We start from the raw sequence: 13,705 nt of genomic DNA, 5'->3' as shown, positions 1-13,705 counted from the left end.
ACTACAGTTAACAGAGGTCCAAATGTCACACGCCGGCAGCAGACAGCGAGGTTTGACCACCGCAACTAAATGGGCCAGGTGACTGCACCATCTCGTTATTTTGCCCCCGAGCCACAGCCAATCACTGCCGGGGATAAGTGGTGCCCCAGTCGGGCCAAGCGGGACCGCCGCGGGTATGCGTAGTACCATGCATTATTCACACCTGCCGCTATAGCACTAAGACTTCCACAAAGGGAAAGGCCTAGGGTTCCATCAGGACTACTTGTTTGCCATCTATTATTGACGGTGACACCACCGTACTTTCCTCTTGATTTAACGGATTCTATTATTGTGCCTGTGACAAAAGGCAATTTCCAGTAAATTCGGCGGAGTATTAGCGGGTCACCATGCCACTGGTGGACTTGTGATTGCGTTCTTCGAAAAATGCTTTAGTTTCACACAAAACCGAAAAGATACCCCAAATCTTCTATGCAAATTACATGTACTCTTCGGAAAGAATTCACGTCTTAAATCTTTATTAGCATACCTCTTCTATGGCGATGTCACAGAGTTTGGCTGAGAGGTCCCGAGATGAAACTCTCTGAGACTTTGGAAAGAGGAGCTTCAGGGCTCAAAACAGAGAATCATAAATCCTGAATCTCAAGACAATGACCAAAGGGACAGAAAGTAAAAACAGCCAGGAGTCTTGAATCTTGGTTAGTTACCTAGCGAGCGATCCAAACAAACTTGAGCACATGCTTTGTTTTAACAACGTTCCAGACACTAAAGCCAAAAACAAAACAAAAAAAACAAACAAACAAACATGGTAAACCCAAAAGCTGTGTCATAAAATTGTGCCTTTACAAAGGACATGGTGTTTTTTTTTCTGAGGTGTAATTGCTGCTGTCTTTGACAAGGAGAAGCACAGAGTGAAGATGCAGTTTGTTATATTAGCTTCTTGCCCTAGCTGCTGGCTAGGGAAAACAACATGCTGAGCATGAATAACCTTGCAACAGACACTGATGTTTTAATAACTGCCATATTAGATTCAGCTTGGAGCCAAAGCGACCAGTCACATTTTGTCATTTGGTCATATGAATTTTAGTGAATACATTTCTCCCTTGACAAAAAAACACACAACAACAACAAAACAGTGGATACGTGTTTTGGTGAACACAGGACTTGCTACCTTAGATTCTAGCTAGCTCCCATTCCTGTTAGCTTAGTAGCACTCTCAGCTGAACTAGGTATGAACCAACTATGGAATCCTCTGGAGCAGGTGTGGTGCATTTGATTCCATCTGGTTGTGGTGTTTTCACAAAGAGAAGCACTGTGTAAAAATGTCAACTGTTACATTATCATCTAACTAGCCCTCGTTCCTGTTGGCGTGGTAGGACGCTCAGCTGGAGAAGGCATGGGTCAACACTGCGATCTTCTGGGACTGGTGTGGTGAATGTGAGTCAATCTGTTTGTGGTGTTTCGATAATGACAAGAAGTCAGTAAAGGTGTAGACGGCTACTTTTGATTTTCATGCTAGATGCTAGCTAGAGAAACCATTATACCGAACAGGCACTCACAACCTTGCAACACACACTAACGTTCTAATGAATGCTTTCTATGTTTTGACCACGAGCTAAAGCCACAACAAGTTGGATTTGACATGAGGTAAACCCATGTGTCAAAGATTCTACCCTGAAGATATTATCACTCACTTTTGAGGGGTGTTAATGCTGCTAAAGTAGGTCAAGGGAGCGTGTTCCACCACGGCAACACTACAAGGCCATCATGCTGTTCTCTGATTTACCACAATCTATTACTGCGCCTGTGACAAAAGGTTGTTTCCGGAAGATTCGTCCGTGTATAAGCGGGTCGCCACGGCACCGGCGGCACCTTGTAATTGCGATCTTTGGAGGCAGGCTTTAATTACACCAATCGGCGAAACCAAATACGCTTTTTAGCGCTCTTAATGGCAAAACCCAAAACCTTTAGCGCCGCTCATCAGTCATGTCAGAGGTAGGCCTCCATGCGAAATTAATTTCGTAGCCGAGACCCCCAGTCAGACCTAAGTGAAATAAATGAGCTATTGAATTACCGCTTTATGAAGCGCTGGAAAAAATGACACGGCATCAGCGGCTCCCCAGCAAGATTAAAACCTGCTTAAGTCATTTTTTATGCCTCTACCTCATAAACTGTCATCTGTTTGTTTTTTTGTTTTAGCACAGGGGGGGGGGGGGGGGTCACATTGTTGAGTGATGTGGGTCAAGTGGTATTAGACTGGAAATTGCAACGCCTTCAGAAAGCCAATGCTGAGCGATGCCGTTGTCAAGCCAAAAAAAGGGAGGACTCGAACGCCGCTTAATACATCAGAAGCATATCATAACAATCTCCAGATAGCAGGGTAATATGCCCCCCTGGGGGGCCTTAACCGGTATACGGATGACATCAGAGCAATTTGATTGGACATTGAGGATGTCATGACATCGCTAACATGTTATTGCTTCTATGTCCATGAGATTTCATTTAACTGTCTTGCAGGAAAAAGTACAATGTATTGGAATCAAAAAGTATGAAACCATCTTTGTGTTCGACTTTCGTATGTCCAGATGCTGGACCTTATGTTGACAATTATAATGCATTTTCATTTGAAAAAAAGAATCACTTTTATCGTCCTCCAGAAAGTAGTAAAAAGTACTGTTTTGGAATGAATAAGTGTGAAACGTCAAAGACTGTTAGATTTTCAAATGGCCATTGAAGACAAAAATCCAGATGTGCCATATGAGGACTTCATAATCAATTCGAATAATAAAAAAGAATATCACTTTAATCATTTTGCAGAAAAGCACTAAAAGTGCAATGCTTTACAATGGATGCGTGCAGAATTGTATTTAGTTATTTAAAACTTGTGCCTAGACATCATGCATTGTGCATAAAATATATTTTCAAACAGCTTTCACAAAAAAAAATTGATAATGAAAAAATATGTAGCAAGAAATTTAAAAAACAAATGATGGAATAATACATACAAATCAAATATTAAACCTGATGAAAAAATGCACATCAAATGAAAAAAAAACATTAAAAAGTCATAATTACATTACAAAATAAACATTATTTAAAAAAAAATGAAACATAATACCAACCAAACGAGCTTTAAATATGCCACTGCTCGAGTGAAGTTATAAAAAGAAAAGAACAGGAAGAGTCACTACTTTCAGCTATTCAATGCATGGGACAAAATAATACAGAAACACTTAAATCCTGATGTCACTTACTAGGCCACGCCCTTGAAAGACACGTCAACAGTGCCGAGTGCAAATGTGTGTGTGATTTAATAGAGCCACTGAGAACTAGAGTGGGCTAACTCCATGTAAGTCATTTTTCAGGCGAGTGATTTCAAATTTGATGGCAGCAATAAAATTGGGAGATTCATATTTTTGTGATTTATACCGTAATGATTACTTCTTCTTGATACTTGATGCTGTCATTTTTCTCAGATTTCAGGTTGTTCCAAACATCTGTCAATATCTCGTTATAAATGATAAATAACATTCACTTATATTAGATGCACCCAGGCTAAAGCAGTTCGTTTCAGAGATATTTGTGCAAGAGTAAAGGAAATTGGACTTGGCCCGGCTAGCTTATAATGGAGTGCTCCTGTATATGTCCAAACTGGACCTAAACTTTGATTTAGAGTAATATTCATTGAGAAGATATGCCTTTCTATTCATAATTTCATCATGACAATGTGGTTTACTGTAACCACAAATGATATGCAACTAGTCTCTTACCTTGCCTTACATCTGGATTTTGGCCTGTTTTGCTGCCAATTCTCCTCTGTTTGTGTGTGGTGGTGTGCCGTGAGATTTGGTCAAATATGTGTCTTGGGTCAATAAATATTGGGAAACACTGCTTTTAATTATTTCGGCATCAAGGTGTCACTTGCACACTGATTTCCCCCTCAGTTGATCAAACCAATGGTGTTAAAACGCTGGCTCTGACACATCCGAGCTTCTTCTCATCCCTCACCCAGTTTAGCCCCCGACACCCCACCCCACCCCACCCCACTCCCGCTGCATTTTCTCCATGCCAACCCCCTGCCGATCTGCCTTTTTCACCATCTTTTCTTGCACGTTCTCTTTCACACGCCCGGCGTATGCTGCTGCTGGTACGAGAAGAAAACCAGCTCTCTCAATGAGCTCGCCTGGAGAAACCGAAGGGGTGGTAGGTGGGGGGTTCTCGGCGTCCTCTCACCCGGGGGTCCCAGCAGGGAGCCCCATCGATGCCGGGCACCCCGTCCTGCGCCCCCCGCCGAGCCGATGCCTGCTTGCCGCATCGCCATAATCCATATTCTAAAGACCAGCTGGATTAAAAGAGACACTCGATGGTCCCAGACAGTTTTGGCCGCCATTTCGCAACACGTCTTTCTGGATGAAATGCGGGGCTGTTTTCCTCCTTTTAGTCTGGAACATTAAGCACATTATGTGAAGGACGAACTGGCCCGTTTCCCATATTCTTTACTTGTTGCCATTCTCCTCTATTTTTTTTTCTTCACCTCTGTGAAAATGAAGCTGCTGGGCTGTAGGTGGATTGGGTTCCATGGGGGACCGGCCGGGGTAATCTTGCCATGACGGACGACGGATGAATGGAGACGGGTGACCGTCCAAAGCTAGGTTGACGTATCATGTGATTTATTCCCAGGACAATTCTGTTCTCAAGACAGCTGCCCTTCTATTCGGCTCTGATACCTCATGCTAGTCCAATTACTGTGCATAGTACACCAGTGGTTCGTCAGCGGTCCGCAGGCCTTAGCTTGGCGTCTGCAAAATGATTGTGTCATATCTGAAACCAATGCATGAAAAAATATATTTTGGTTGTTTGTTTGCTTTTTTCAAAACAAAAGGCTTGTGAAAGATTATTGCAATAATAATGTTTAATTTAGTTTTCTGTTCATTCCAGCTGGCTTTTGAAGACATACCTTGTATGTCCAGATGTTGTGCCATATGATGACAACAATCTTATGAATCACTTTTAATCATCTTGCAGAAAAGTAATTAAGTATTTTTTGTTTTTAATGGAAAAGTGCTGAAACATCAAAGACTTTGTGCATTAATTCTGGTTCAAGTTGGTCAAAACTTATGTCCAGATGTTATGCATTGTACATACGATTTTCTTTTGTACAAACAACTCTAATACTTAAGAACTGATAATGCATAAAAAAGTTTATTATTAAGTAAAACAAAGAATAAAATAGGACATATCAAATGAAAATAAAATGATACATTTGAAATAAAATGTAACTTAGAATGAACACAATACAAATTTTAAAATAAAATATCAAGTTACATTTATGTTAATTTATACTGGAGCACCAATAAAACACGCATATTCTTTGACACGTCTCATGTGGGTTTACCATGTGTCAAATTTGTCTTTTGTGGCTGTAGCTCCAGGTCAAAACATTGAAAGCAGGGGGTGAAACATAAAAATTTAAAAATATTCCTTTTTTTTTGGGGGGGGGGGCAGAATCTTGCACACTTCTCTTGTTTGTGTTTAGACTATATACAACATGTAACAAAGGATATTTTGACCCCTTGTTTCCTCTAACTTTTTTTTTACTTGTGCTTACCATGTGTCAAATCTGACAGTTTGTGGCTTCAACTCAAGTTAAAAAATAATAATAATGAAATCATTCATTCTGAGATGACTTCCCAAAAGTGAGCATTATTTCCTTTATAAAGAATTAATGTTTGACACAGCTCCAGTATGTTTACAATGTGCCAAATCTGACTTTTTCCCCTTTTAACTCAAGGTCCAGGTTAAAAATATTAGCGAATATACATCCGAAAGATGTCTGGGCTCGAATGTTGAGCGTTAAAAAAGGCAGAATCCTTGACATATAGCTCTTGTGGGTTTATCATGTGTCAGGTCACACTTTTTGTGGCTTTAGCGCTAGGTCATAGCATTGAAAGTAGGTCATTTTGGGGGCACTGATACCTCTCAACATTATATTTTTGTGTAAAGGCAGAATTTTTAACACAACTCATGTGGGTTTACCATGTGTCAAATCAGACTTTTTCTCCGTTGTCAGTTGGATGTTTGGTTTTCTAGCTAGCAGCCAGCGTTGGACGCTGATGTAGCATTCTAAAAGCCAATCAAAATAAACCCATTAATTTATCGAAAGCAACGCTTCTGTGGAGGCGGAAATGTTTAGTGACGCTGTCGTGTGAAAAATGCATTACCCTGCCCATGGGGCCGTGTCCAGTTCTAAATCTTTGTTCCTCGCTAAGGAATACCAGGTGGGAATTGTAATGAGGCCATTCATTATTCCCAGAAGAATTGGAAACAGCATCATCTCAGGTGTTGTCGAGAAGGGACAAACACGGACACGCTGCTATCTAATAATAGCATCAGTGTAATCGTTTGATTGAGTCTATGCTTGTTTTTTCATCGTGTTGGAAAATGCCAAATAGAAGTGCAGACTCTCAGGACAAATAATTTACACTAACAGTGCACAAACTCATGCATATAATCATATGTATCCACAATTAATAAATATAGGATTATATCAGTTCTACATTAAATGAGTACAATATTTTTGTCCTTTTTTTTTATTAAAACTAAAAATACATTAGCTTTTTTTATTTGATTCATATTGTATTGTTGTATTGGAATTATATAATTAGAATATACATTTAAAATAAATTAAATTATATGTGTACCCTTTATTAAATACATTTAATTGAAATTAAATATTTGTGTTCTAATTCATTTGTTTACCATCTGATAATTGAAATCCTATTCTTTGTAATGTGAAACGTGAGTAAACAGCAGCATTCATTTTACTGCATGTCAAACTTTCAAGTCCAAAACGTTGACAGCAGAGATTTAACGTCAGTGGTCAACACATTTGGGATTATAAAGGCAAATCTTTGACACAGCTCCTGAGCGTTCACCATGTGTCAAATCCAATTTTTTGTGGCTTTAGTTCCATGACGTTTACAGAGGACCTCAGCTGTTTGTGGGCAATAGAGACCGGGCTGGCCTGCAAATATTGAAAATGCAGAAAACCCAGATAACAAATGGAAAAATATTTTTATAATGTTAAAGAGTTTATATAATTTTTTTTTTTTATGCCTAACCACACATACCGTATACGGGGCTCCACTGTATTATCTTTGTAATGGCAGAATCTTTGGCACAGCTCTTTTGGCTTTATATATGTAGCAAATCTGACTTTTTGAGCTGTGCATTGAAACAAATCCATGCACATTTTCCTAAGGTTGTCATCATGTTTGATGAGCATTATTACCTTTTGTCCGTTTTTGTGGCCTTACCTCCGGGGTGAATGATTGAAAGACTGACCTTTGAGAATTTAATAATGATAATTAATAATATAATTTAAGTATGGATTGATATATTATATCAAATGGCGCTTGAGTGTTTACCATGTGTCAAATCAACCGTTTTGGTGATTTAGTTTTTGGTCAAAACATTAAAATTGGGGGCATTTAGAGGTTTTATGACTAAATAAAGGCATTTTTTTTTTTTTACATAAGCTCGAATGGGTTTATCATGTGTCATATCCAACTTTTTTGGCTTTAGGTCCAGGTCATGGAAAGCACAGCAGGGTAATTGGTCCTTGATGCCTCTCAAAAGTGATCATTACATTTCCCAAAGGCAGGATTTTTACAGCTCTGCTATGTGTCAAATCTGACTTTCTTAACTCTGGATTGAAACCAATTCATGTAATTAAAACTAGTTGCTCAGGTTTTAGAGCATCGTTACCTTTTGGTTTACCATGCGTCAAGTTCCTCCTTTTTTTGTCTGGATGTTCCATCCAGCCAGACGGCGTAACGCGATCCGTGATAGAGTGGTGCAAAAACACTCCCGTCTACGAGGCGGAGGAGGGGTGTTTTTGGTGGTGATGATAGCGGGGAGGGGGAGCGGTATGGGGTGGGGGTGGTGGGGTAGCCCATGAGAGCGTGAGTGAAAAGAGAGCAAGAAGAGGAGGAAGGAGGAGAGAGTGCGGCAGACAGCGACTCGGCTACTAACTACCGCGACACCCCGTGCGACTTCCCGCACCGACACCGGCTGCATCCATCCTTTTGAGGGGGACAGGGGGGCTTCCAGCATGGTCGGAAGATAAAAAGGAGAAGAGGAGGAGGAAGAGGAGGAGGAAGGGTTGGATCGGGGAGTGCTGCTGGCTGGCTGGCAGGCGATGCAGAGCTGCAACGCCGTCTAACAAGTGCAGCTTTCAGTCTCCAGTCAGGGAATCTGCTCACGAGGTAACAACTTCTTTGTTATAGCTTGCCTGTCAGGAGCACCATATTCAAATTGCATTGCAGATGTTGTAGTGTACGTCATAGACAATACATACAATTATTGCGTTGCAATGTGTGTGCGTGTGCATGTGTGTGTGTGTGTTTTAGCTGGGGCCCCTCATTGAGACTGCAGACTGTTGTGTCTCCCCATGTGCACTGTCTGATGGTGTTACCTCCACCAAGGAGGGTCACGCTGTCATCCTGTTTAATTGTTGGCAGGATTGTGTGGGATTTAGCCAATGAGCATGCAAGTTGGATCAAAAGGGTTACGGGAGTGCAATTTGGTGCTGGTCCAATTGGTTGAGCCTTGGCGGAGGTCTGCGATTGGTCATGCCTCCACCAAGGAGATATAGATTGTTTGTGATGTTTTACTAAACACTGTATAGATTATTTGTGTTGGTGTATTTCAGTTTTGAATTGTGTAACCTTGGTGGAGGTCTGTGGTTGTCCAAATACCATACCGGGCAGTTATATACACCAGGGAGGAAATGCATTTGTTTGTTTGTGGGTATCCTGGTGAGCAATATAAAACATGTTGGACACATTATTATTTATCGCTTTTTTGGTAGATTCCAAAATGTTGTCTTGGTTGAGGCCTATGATTGACCGTCGTATAAGTTACCTCAGCCAAGAAGGCAACATGTTTGTTTGTTTGGGTTTTGTTAATCATCATTAAACCTGATAAACTGAATTTCATGTTTTTTTGTGGGTTCTGAATTTTGGCCTTGGTTGATGGCAACTTTGACCATACTAGTTACCTCCACAAAGGAGGCAATGCATTTGTTTGCTTGTGAGTGTACTTGTTGGCAATATTAACCAATATGAACTCATTTTGAGCTTTTGTTCTGTGGATCGCAAACAGGGATTGATCAGCCTCGGCGGAGGTCTACCCTTGACTCAGTTCCATACAAGTTACCTCCGCCAAGGAGGTAATTTGAGGTAAAAGTGTTGCTTTTCTGAAAGTTCTGGTAAGCAGCACTATGAAGGAAAGTGAATAATGTTTATTTGGTGCCACCTTTGGCTATGTCTCTACCAGCTTTGCAAATCTAGACAGACACTTTTGCCCATTTTCTTTGCATAAGAACACAAGCTCGGCTAGATTGGGTGGAGACCATCTGTGAACAGCAATTTTCAAGTCTTGTCACAGATGCTCAGTGGGATTTAGGGGTCCCTCTGACTGGGGCATTCTAACACATAAATATCATCTGATTTCAAACCATTCCATTGTCGCTCTGGCTTGTTTCGGGCCATTGTCTTACTGAAAGATGAATCTTTTTCCCAATCTCAAGTCCTTTACAGCTTCCAACAGATTTCCTGCCAGGGTTGACCTGCTGTATTGACCATCATTCCATCAACTCTGACCAGCTTCCCTGCTGTTGAGGAAAAGCAACACCAGAACATAATGATGCCACCATCATGTTTCACAGTGGGGATGGTGTGTTCAGGGTGATGAGCATCATTTTGGCTCCCACAAAATTCAACTTTGGCCTCATCAGACCAAACCACCTTATTATTTGTGGTGTCCCCTACATGGCTAACACGGCTTCTCATGCCTTTTTTTTCCCTTCTTCTTGCCACTCTTCCATAAATAATAATTTGCCGAGTATACAAGTTGTCCCATTCTAACAACAGAACCGTGGCTTTCTGCAGCTCCTCCAACCTCCGCCTCTTGGCTGCTTCTCTGATCAATGCTCTCCTCGGTCACTCTTTCAGTTTAGGTGAATTGTCTTGATAGGTTACTTTTCTCCTCATTGGATAATTTAACCATGCTTTAAACTTCACAACTTTATCCCTGACCTGCCTGCCGAGTTCCTTGGTCTTCATGATGCTGTTGTTCACTAGTGTTCTCTGACAAACCACTGAACAGGTTACATTTATCATTTAGTTCACTTCACAATTATGTGCTACTTTATATTGGTCTAGCACACAAAAAACTCAACAAAACACATTCATACAAGTTCAAGGGATATGAATGAATACGTTATAAAGAAAATAACGAAAAAAACAACAACAAAAAACTACGTTACATGCAGAATCCATACCAGAACATTACCAAACAAATGTTCTGGTATGGATTCTGCATGTAACGTAGTTTTTTGTTGTTGTTTTTTTCGTTTTTTAACACCGATGCAACTAGAGATTGCCTGGCCTTGGTGGAGGTCTGAGCTCTACTGATTAGCCCTCTTGGAATGGCTGTCAGTTTTTCATATACCCTCCGTGCTCCATACTGAACATAGCATCGGTGGCTAATGCATGCAAACAAGCCAGTCGAGGTGTTGCTTTTTCAGTAGACTTTGATGAATGGTGTGGCATTGACGTCACGCGCCTGCCAGACAGAGACGGATTGAAGTGCTTAGCACACCAATGGCCACCAAGACAAAGAGTAATTGGTGCGTGGTGAGTGTTGGCCAGTGTAAATGGAGTGGATTGCAAATAGTGACGTTTTGTACCGAAAGGCTCCAAATAATACAATTTTCAAATCAACTAACCAAGTGAAAACATAGAGAAGATGTACATTTAAATGCATTTTTAAAGAACTCAGACCGACACTAAGGAACTGTCAGTTTACGTTGATTATAGCGGCGCCATATGGACAAAAGTGGTATTGTTTATTATGAGGACAAGCGCATTGTGTGTGTTTTTTTTAGCTCACGCTGGGGAGTAAAATCCGGGCCAATGTTGATCTTGGCTATCCTTTTATCCGGGTAGCTTCCCTTTTCCTTTTTTTTGTCTTTTACCAGAAGAGCAGTAATCATGCGTCAACATTCAAATTGACTTCCGTCTTTGTAACAAATGGGGAAAGTGACGTATGCCATAAAGCAGTCAGCACATTTGTATTTTTTTGTGTGGCAATGTTCCTACCAACCTCCTCAAAGTTGCTTAATGCCTGTAAAAGTGATACAGACCCCCTCAGGCCATGGCAAAGGTACAATTCAACTCGTTTTAAGTAGATGTTTCATTAGAAGAGTTATGAAAATATTTAATTAAGGGAGATAGTTCCGTAGTGCTACTTTAAGAGTGTGATAAGAAAGAGGAATATTTTCATTATCTTGCAAGTGGCAAGACACTATTTTGGATAACAGTGCAGTAGTCAATGGCAGGAAGTTCGGTTGTTGCTGCTAGCATACTGCACTCCATGTGTCTGGTCTGTACAAACGTCTCTGGTGTGAAATTTGCAAGTTCTCCTCATGACTTCTGACTTCCTCCCAAATTCCAAAAACATGCATGGCAGGCTAAAATCGAAGACTCAAAATTGTCCGTAGGAGTGATTGTGAGTGTGAATGGTTGGTTGTATATTATCCTGTGATTGGCTGGCAACCTGCAGTCCAGGGTGTACTATGCCTCTCACCTTAAGTCAGCTGGGAGAGGCTCCAGCACACCTGCGAACTTAATGAGGATAACCCCTTATCCTTCCTTCCTTTTTTTTGCCGTAAACGCCTAATAAAGCTGCACCCAAAGTAAATTTGAAGCTGTTTGATATTTATTTTTACATGCATTAACATTATTACCTCCAGTATATTTTATAATTAAATATATTTTTTAAATAATATAATTAAGTATTTTTATTATAATTATTATTAATATTGGTTGTAATAGTAATAGTAGTAGTAGTATTTAATTTCAGCATACCTATTATTGTATGCTCTTATTGGTTGAATAGATTTCATTATGTATTTTCATTATTATACGGTATTTATAATTATTATTTATTTATTTTATTTATTTATATTATTTTTAAGCTTTATTGGTACTTATTTTTTATTTAAATAAAGTTGCATTTATTTGTAATTGCTTCAGTCATTATCTTCTTGCAATGTACTGAAGTTACTAATTTGTAATTGATAGTGATATATATATTGCGCTGTATTATTTGGATACTGTTCTGTCTCTACTGTGATACAGCTTGCAAAGCAGTTTTTTGCTGGGTCGGCTACATCTGCAGTGTACAGTTGGAGGGGGGGGGGGGGTGTTTGGTCTGTTGTGATCCAGCCGTCTTTATATGTGTCACTTGTAATTACATTGAAAAATTAGGTTCCTGCGCACAGGAGAGAGAGCGAGAGCGAGAGTGAGTGAAACAATGCATTGCTGAGTAGCGTACTGCTCTACGACGTGCTCGCCGAGGTTCGCTGTGGCATTCGGCACCGCTGCAATCACGTCGTTGATGTGAGACATCATAAAGGGCTGATGGGATGTCACTATAATTTTAGAAACCTTTTTGTGAATGGATTATTACCTTATAACTAGTGGTTGTGTTTATTTCCATAGTGCAGGATAGCGGATATCACGAACAGGCTAGAGGAGATGTCAAATAATTATGATATACTCTACGTTGTGCATATGGTTTTATTCCACTATGGATTATTTGTAGTTATTCTGTTTGTTTTCTATTTTGTAAACTAACTAGTGAGAGGAGCAATTGCATTACCCATATCACACATTCATTGTGTGTACGCCTGTGCATAACTGAGCAGCCATTTGAGTCATTCTGTTTAATTACTATAGTGCAAGGTAGTAGTTAACTTTATCATCTGGCAAAAGGAGCGATCATATTATCGTATGACATACGTAAGAAAGTGTGCCGTGGATTATTTTGTGGACTCAATTATTTCTGTTGGTTGTTTATTTCTATTGTATTTGCAGGGCGTGGGTCATGATTAACTGGCAATAAGAGCTATAGTAAAAATAGTATGTGCACGTTGCATGTATGACTGTAAGTGAGCGTACACGTATGAAGGACTAAACGTGCCAAAATTAAATAAATGAATACACCATTAAATAATTAAATAAATGTGTCATTAATTAATGAAATTACCTATGATTATTTGTGTGTGTATATATATATAATTAATTATTTCATGGTCACCGTGTTGCTGTGTTTCATTAATTTAGTTTATCTGTCAAACTCACCCATCAAAGTTTGGTGGGCAGGTCCTTAACACCTGATTGGTCACCCTGCTCACCAAATCAAGGCAAATCCATTTCAGAATAATGAATTGATGCAGAGTGAGTCGCTAGTAAACACAATTTAAATGGCTGGGTGGCGCTATTCACCTCAATAGGTGCGTTACCATTAGACTCAGATTTACGCTCTCATTAGGTGCTTTTTGAGACGTGTTGAAATGCAAGTATTTCGCAAAAGTGTAATGGAAAGACTTTTTTCGCATTTCCTGTAGTCATGTGACCCCGCCCGGTAAAAGGAAGAAAAGGAAGTAGGAAGTACAGGGCCACTTGCTTTTCCTGAAGAGAAAACAAGTCTTACTAAGCACAAAGCGGTTTAGCTATAGAACTAAGGCTGCCGCGGCTCCATACACGCATACTATTTATTGTCGTGACGTTCATGAGGAAACCGTTAGCGTGAACGCCTACAAGAACTGCAAGATCTCGCGAGAGTCGAGGCGGGATAT

At 40.1% G+C, this 13,705-nt stretch overlaps 1 protein-coding gene across 8 annotated transcripts in view; it reads left to right on the top strand.

The window, feature by feature from the left end:
• Positions 1-13,705, top strand: part of LOC147168368 (teneurin-3) — a 215,617-nt gene that overhangs the window by 51,282 nt on the left and 150,630 nt on the right. The window contains exon 1 of one of the 8 annotated variants that reach the window (XM_086084937.1): positions 7,951-8,264. The exons of the other annotated variants lie outside the window; for them this stretch is intronic. The gene's annotated coding sequence lies outside the window, so the exon portion shown is untranslated. Of the gene's footprint in view, positions 1-7,950; positions 8,265-13,705 lie in introns of those variants that run through there. 8 annotated transcript variants of the gene reach the window in all.

The sequence above is a fragment of the Leptonotus elevatus genome, chromosome 9, assembly GCF_054856555.1.
Source record: "Leptonotus elevatus isolate MCC_2025b chromosome 9, RoL_Lele_1.0, whole genome shotgun sequence".
Classification (NCBI taxonomy): Eukaryota; Metazoa; Chordata; class Actinopteri; order Syngnathiformes; family Syngnathidae; genus Leptonotus; species Leptonotus elevatus.
Note: the sequence above shows the minus strand (reverse complement) of the source record. Positions and strands in the feature narration are given on the sequence as shown.